This window comes from Mastomys coucha, unplaced genomic scaffold (assembly GCF_008632895.1).
Source record: "Mastomys coucha isolate ucsf_1 unplaced genomic scaffold, UCSF_Mcou_1 pScaffold23, whole genome shotgun sequence".
NCBI classification, from domain to species: Eukaryota; Metazoa; Chordata; class Mammalia; order Rodentia; family Muridae; genus Mastomys; species Mastomys coucha.
Window position 1 is genome coordinate 44,258,790 of NW_022196906.1, and position 7,681 is coordinate 44,266,470.

The 7,681-nt window shown below is 45.6% G+C and overlaps 1 long non-coding RNA gene across 1 annotated transcript in view; it reads right to left on the minus strand.

The window, feature by feature from the left end:
- Positions 1-2,697: 2,697 nt before the first annotated feature.
- The window catches only part of LOC116072371, a 51,577-nt gene continuing 46,593 nt past the window's right edge, over positions 2,698-7,681 (minus strand). Inside the window, exons 3-4 of the long non-coding RNA XR_004111417.1 lie at positions 3,352-3,547; positions 2,698-3,010 (exon numbers count right to left, since the gene is read on the minus strand). This is a non-coding gene — a long non-coding RNA (uncharacterized LOC116072371). The remainder of the gene's footprint in view (positions 3,011-3,351; positions 3,548-7,681) is intronic.

Here is a 7,681-nt window from a genome sequence, read left to right on the forward strand (position 1 = left end):
GAGGAGGAGGAAGGGGAAGAGGAGGAGGAAGGGGAAGAAGAAGGGGAAGAAGAGGAGGAGGAGGAGGAGGAGGAGGAGGAAGAGGAGGAAGAGGAGGAAGAGGAAGAAAAAAACAGTTCCATTGCTGGACCTTCAAAAATCTTGAATAAATGAAGAAAAGAGGAGGCATCAGGACCTCTCTGGAAAGGATCCAAAATGGTTTGCAATGGGCAGATGGGTAAAATGAGGCTGGCCAGCTGCCATGCTCCCCTAATCTCTACCCCTAACAAGGAGTCCTTCTTTTCCTTCCCCCATCCCTTTCTTCTCAAACTTTTTCTCTCTGTTTTTTCTCTGAGTGGAGGAATTGAAAAGTGTAACCATGGAACCCTCAATTAGCTGGCTGCCTCCCGGGACCTGCTTTCTTTCCCTCCATTATAGACCACCAAGCTGACATTGTCTTCTCAAGCCCTGGTGCTTCTCTGTCCCACCCTTTTGCCTTTGCCCTGTGAACAAAACTCTCTGTGGGTTCTCGGGCTTTACACCGGGATATGCAGACCAGAGCCCAGTAAAAGTGGCCTGTGAGACCTAGGCAATTTTGTGTGCAAGGTCCCCTTTTATTAAGGACACCACCTCCACATTTGAACCTAGAGACAGTTCTGAGGAGTCGGAGTTCCTATCGATTGAATGCTTGCTACATTCAGACCTTGGTAAATGTGGAAGTTGTATTCTGTAGTGTTTCCATGAATGCTGAATTAGCAAATGAGTGATGGTTCCCAGGGGAAATTCAAGTTAGGATCCTGTGAGCCTCTGTTCACATCACTTTTCTTGTGAATTGATCAATACACACTGTCATAGGATCTGTGGAAGTGAGACAGGGATGACAAAGGGGACTTTCTGAGAAACATTACCTTGACTTGTAACTTGGGTCCTTTAGCATTCTCAAAACGATGTTGGTAGAGATCTCAAGTGCTTTATGGTAGCTGGCTTCCCCAGTCCCAGAAGCAGCTCTACATAGAAGCTGTGCTGCATGGGACCAGCTGCTTGACTCATTTTGGTCAGGACAGTATAAACCCTGTTCCTGGCTTGCCTGGTCCTACAAGAATTGGTACCTTAATTACCTTGCCAAACTCATCTCATCCCTCTTCCCTCCAGAGTTCCCATCCTCACGGGGAGCTGATTTCACATCCATTAATAAGCCAGGTGTTTTCTTCTGTGTCTGAAGCTACTTCCTTTCCCTCTGTTTCCTGTCTTCATTAGCTCACATGCCATTACAAAATAACTGGGTGAGCTATAAAATCAAACTCGTGTTTCTCACAGTTGCCTAGATGGCTGGGAAGTTCTGGACTGAAATGTTCCTGAATCAAAGTCTGCTGGGAACTAGTTCCTAGTTTTTTGCACAGCTTCTTGCTAGATCCTTCCATGAAGAAGGACTTCTTAAGTCCCCAGGGCCTCTTTCACAAAGACTCTGATTTTGTGTAAGAGAGCTCTCTGCTCATGGCCTCATCCCTTTTGTAAAGTTTCTACCTTCAAGTTTAACATATAGACTTGAGGAGACACAGTCAGTGTGTGATGTTTCCCTAAGACAACTCCCATTTCAATGCTTTAGCTTAGATGTCTCTTGCCTTTCCCCAATTCTGGGTTCATAACTTCTGTCTGTCTCCCATAGTAACTCCCCATTGAGTTCTTTCAAACTATATTGTAAGTATAAAATCATTGTGTTCCCCATACAGCTACACTCACTAGAGTTTAGAGACCATCTAAGTCAGCCCTTGTTCCTGTTTTTAACACACCCTGGTATATCCTAAATGCTTAGCAAAAGTCTACTGAGTGACTGTAACATTGAAGCTTTCCCAAGACATCATGTTGATCAAATGAAAGGTCTTCAGGTCATCAGGAAACTGTGTCTTCAAGGCTGGGTAATAAGACCTTAGCTGGTCCCCTCCCTGGATTTTGTTATGGCCAGTGATTGTGCAGTCTTTCCCTGTTACCCACTCCTGCTATAAAGTGCTGCCTCGACATAGGTCCTAATAGCAGGAGGCTAATAAGTCACAGAGCAGCGCTTCCAAAAACCTATGAGCCAAAGTAATTCTTTTCTTTCTGTAAGGTGTTATAGTGTTAGAAAGCTGAGTAACACACCAACAACCCTTCTCTCTGTTTATCTCCTCTTGGATTCTTTCTTCTCTTCGAGCCCCGGATGTCTAGATTCTCCCCCTTCCTTGAGCATTGTCCTGTAGAGGGTGAAAAAGGTTACCTGTGATCTCAGCATTTTGGCATTCGGTTTTCTTTTGCTCAGACGTTATGAGCACCAGATGGAATCATCCAAGGATGGTGAGCTGTGTAACGTAGAGAGGGGTAGCCACTGTGTCAGCTCAGAGTTTGCTTGTTCATTTGTGAGACCTGACAGATATCTCTACATGTCAGAGAATGTTCTAACTTTGATTTAGACTGAGCCCTAGAGAGCAAAGGTGAATTCAAACCTCATGTGTGGGGACCACTAGGTCCTGGAGAGGTTGCTTAGCAGCATGGCCTTGAGAATAGGCTTTTGGTTCAAATGCCAGCTCTGCTGCCTATGGGTGGAGACCTGTGTGCATCCTCTTTAACTCAACTCTCTCAACTGTAAAACATAGGTAATAGGAGCTCCTATTTCCTGGAGTTCTCATGAGGATTACTTGGATAATTTATGTAAAACCTCTATACAGTGCCTGACACACCACATGGTATTCAATAAATGTCAGCTTTATTTTTGGAAACCTGTATTAGGTATCCAGCAGGCCAGACTCCAAGTGAGAATCTATATGAATGAGCCACATCTTACTTGGAACACCGGGCAGAAAGTGGTTTTAAAAGAGATGACATTAACGAATTAAGACCTACATTCAGACAATTTCAGCTGCCTTCCTCCTCATACTCCTTCTAGGAGAGTGGTATATGATCAGCATTTTTCTTCAGACATTAGAGAAGACATACTCTGGGTACCTTGTTAGTTGAGCCTCAGAATCCAGGCATGAAGGGGCCAGGGCATCAACTGTTCCTGGAGATAGAGATGAGGAAGGCATCAGTCACTATCCCTTCAAAGTCCTGGCAGACCCGACAACCCCCACTGCTGTACAAGGAATTGTCATTCCCCACTAAGCCTTGGCTCTGAAGGCTCCATTTCCTCCATAGTGTCCCTCTGAAGACACAGCTCCAGCCTCAAACCTCTTCAGCAGCATCCCCATAGGAAATGAAAACCCCTTCCTCATGAAAGTGCTGATGTAGCCAGCAGTTGTCAATTTGTCCGTCTGCTTGGCACCTCCTGATGTGGCAGGACCCGCCCACATACTATAGATTCTTCCCTCCTGTACTGGAAAGGCAAGCAGCCACTTAGCTGACCTCCTTTGTAGCTACAATGAAAGTAGGTGGCAGAGGGGCTGCAGATGACAGGGTGGTGTTGCCAGCCAGATGTGGTATTGGTCCTGAAGGCAGCAGTGGTGGAGATGATCAGGTTCCTGGTGGTGACACGAATTGTGGCATCCAGCTGGCAGTGCCAGTGGCCACAGCGGTGTCATCATTAGGCCAGTTCTGCAGCCTGGAATGGAACATTAGTATGAATGCATAGCCTCCAGCCTGTTTCTCCAGGCTCTGCTGGAGCTGTGAGACAGCCGGCATTCCACTGGAGCTGTGAGACAACCAGCATCCTTTTATTAACCATTCATGCTCCGTTTCCTAGAATCTACCTCTGTTGCCCATCACTATGAATCTTGATTCTTGCAGTTGAGGATGACAAGTGACCGTTTCAAAGTCAAGTCTAACTGGAATTTCTCTTGCTCCATGAATCTTTATAGAGTCTTTTAATTCCTGTGTCCAGGCCCTGAGAGGTAGGTGAAAAAATCTCCAGTGGGTTTTTGTTTTTGTTTTAAGACAGTCACAAAAGATAATGGTCCTGAAAGACCTGCTCAAGATGGCAGACCACATGCTCCACGTCTGTGCTGTGAGGTGGCTTTTGCTGAAAGAGGTCTCAGCTTTTTTACTGGGAAGATGCCCAAGGGAGCCTGAGAACAAAGGCTTTCCTCAGGCAGTTGACATCAAGCAAAGGGACTGAGGTCTACAGCAGTGGTTCTCAGCCTTCCTAATGTTTCAGCCCTTTAATATAATTCCTCATGGTGTGATAAACCTCAACCCCCCAAATTACTTTTGTTGCTACTTCATAACTGTAATTTTGCTACTGTAATGAATTGTAATGTAAATAACTGATATTTCCGATGGCCTTAGGCCACCCCTGTTAAAAGGTCATTGAAGTCGCTAAAGGGGTCATGATCCATGGGTTGACAGCCGTTGGTCTGAGCTTCACATCCAAACAAGACAGGAAGCACTGGAGGTAGACCGAGAGCAGGCTGCATGCTCCGTAACTGAACTCCTGCCCAGGACTTGAGAGCAACCACTGCTTAAAAGGGCACTGGCAACTCCATCACAAATGATGGCATGATGCCTGGCTGCACACACACAAATTACCCTTCCCAGACTCCTGGGTAGCCAAAGAAGGAAGGCATGGCAGGCCCTGAGAACCATGCTGGGCCTGGCTTACAAGCTCCCTGCTAAGGACATTCCTGTTTCCAGAGACCTTCTGAATCGGGCAATTGTCTCAGAGGCAGCTGGTATCTGGCTGAAGAACAGAGCAGAAATGAAAACATAGTGGCTAGAATGTGAGCTGCAAGCTGGACTTCCATGAAGCATGTCTGCAGATACTGCTCAGCTGAGGTAAGATAACCAGTCAAGACCAGTAAGAACCAAAGTCAAGGAAAGAGGCAGGCTGGAAGGAAAGAGAGGTGGGGGAGAGACTGATGATGAAAGCCACACACATCTTCTTTTACTTTTCATGTATGCATGTCCACATCTATGTGTATGTGGGTTTGCATGTACACATGTATGCATATGTGTAGAGACCAGAAGTCAACCTCAGGTATCATTCCTGAGGTATTTTTGGTTTTGTTATTTTGAGGGGTGGGCGGTGTTTGTTTGTTTGCTTTTGTTTTGTTGATTTTTTTTTTTTAAGACAGGATTTCTCACTAACTTGTTACTCATCAAGTAAGACAGGCTGGGAGGCCAGTGAGGCTGAGAATCTACCTGTCTCTTACCACCCCAGAGATTTATACTCATATGCCACGGACATCTGACTTTGAGACTTTCTCCACTAAGCTACTTCTCCTGCCCCAAGCCATCCATATCTATTTATACAGGTCACAAGAATGTGCTTTCTGCTCAAGTTAGCCTGGCATGTAGACATCCCCATGGCATCACCTGTTGCCATGACAGCAGCTTAGTGTATTTAGTACTTTCTATATGGTCTCGTTCATTTCTATAGAAATGAAACTATTGCTTTTCAGAAGCTGAGCCGTTGATTCCCCCTTCTGGCTTGAGAGGTGTTCCTTCTGCATGTGTCACTTTTTTAAAAAAAGATTTATTTATTTATTATATGTAAGTACACTGTAGCTGTCTTCAGACATCCCAGAAGAGGGCATCAGATCTCATTACAGATGGTTGAGAGCCACCATGTGGTTGCTGGGATTTGAACTCAGGACCTTTGGAAGAACAGTCAGTGCTCTTAACCGCTGAGCCATCTCACCAGCCCTGCATGTGTCACTTTTAAGCACCTCACCTCAGAGCCTGTGAAATCCAAACAGCCAATGGAACTGGGCTATTATCGTGCATGGCATCAGAGGTTCACAGAGAAGTGTTGACAAAAGTCCATAGAAGATTGCAGTGTTTCATTCCATATACATATTCCTCCTACCTCAAAGGAGATGCTGACCTCTTTCTAACCTCTGACCCTTGCCTTTGACCCCGGGGACCTCAGATCACCAGAGCTGCCTCAGAAGATGGAAAATGGCTGATTTCCCACTCCAGGCTGGCATAATAGTCAAATAAAATGAGGCCCCGCTTTCCATTTTCTTGGTCCCTGCCCAAGTAGGGTTGTCAATATTTTAAGCCCACTGCCTGCATCCCATCCTTGGGATGCTGGCACTGACCATCAGGCCTTGCCTCGGCAACAACCACCTCTTTGTTTCCCAGGGGTATGGAAAGTTCTCACTCCCTGACAGACTCATTCATTTGGCTCTTAATTAGACACAGAACCCCACAGCGCTTCATCTTCCACTGTGATCTCTGACAAGCTCCTGGGGCCCTCCCCTGGCTCCCTGATGAGTCACATGATCAGAAGGAAGTCATCAGGCCCAGTCTGCTGCCAGGACCCACTCTCCAGTCTCATAGCTCCCAGCCCAGGGAGGAAGCTCTATCTAGGAGTAGCTGTCCAGACAGTTTTTGCTGACATTAAGCTAAACTGGCTTAGTATCACCTTGAATTCCACCTCATTCCCATTCTGTCTTCTCATGGAGGTAGCTCAGCCCATGGCTACAGGATCAGCCCTGATTTTATTTGGAAACATGTCATTTTATCCTTTACAAAACACATAAATTAGGAAACATCAGAAGAACTCATTTGCTTTCCTGTTCTCTGTGGGTTTCAGAGCCAGGCTGTTCTCACACTTTCTTGGGTCATTTCCAGTTTATAAACAAATGACAGGTTCACACTACCTTACCAAAGCAAAATCTGTTCCAGGGAAGACTTTTTATAGAGAGAAAAGAAAATACAGACACCTGCGAGTTGTAATCTGACCTTTCTCCATCAACCTTGCTTACTTAACTGTAAGCGACTTGAGCAAGAGAGAAGAGGTAGCTGCAGAGAAGTAGCTCTTTCCTTGTCTTTTTATTAACTGGACCTGAAGTTTTACCTGACTGAGTAGTCACACAGATAAAACAGTACTTTATAACCATCCTTTGCAAATTTCTACCCTTGGAGCCCTAAGCAGAAATGTACGAGAAATTCTCAGGAATCTTTGCATACCATTGGTCCACGAAAGCATCGGTTCTCAACACGTGGGTTGCGACCCTTTAGGGGATTGGATGACCCTTTCACTGGGGTTGCCTAACACCATTGGAAACACAGATATTTACATTATGATTCATAACAATAGCAAAATTACAGTTGTGAAGTAGCAACAACTATAATTTCATAGGTGGGGGTCACCACAACACAAGGAACTGTAAAGTGGTCAAAGTATTAGGAAGGTTGAGACCCACTGTGCAAAGGAACATAGCAGTAAAATGACACCTAATGGTGTTCTGCTGTGCCCATAAGTCTCTCTCAGTTATCATCAGAGATGCTTTCTCCTGTTGTAGATGAGAAATAACACTGAGACCCGGGACTGGGCAGTGTGTAGAATGAGAGATCTTGGAGCACTCAGTCCTAAATGCAACGCCTTCATTAAGCCCCTCCCCTCAGGGCTCAGGGAACTATGTACAGGAGGAGACAGAAGGACTATAAGAGACAGAGGGGATGGATGGCACAAGCAAGCAGCATCTTCTAGATATAGTATGACTGACTCTCCTGTGAATTCACATTGGCTGAGGCAGCACACACAGGACTTATACAAGCCAGAGGGGGTCCCAGCACTGAGCAGGTAATGTGGATGTGAGTTCCCACCTCCACCTAACCAAGAGCTATCTCCAGGAAACAACCGCTCCTAAAGGAAAAATTTGTTTCCTTCAGTAGAGTCTCACAGGATAGATAAACCATGATTAAGGATAGGCCCATGGCCAGCAGTTGATGGTCAACACAAGACAAACTCCATGGTGTTTTTGCACTTTTGGCCTCGTATTGCTCTGTT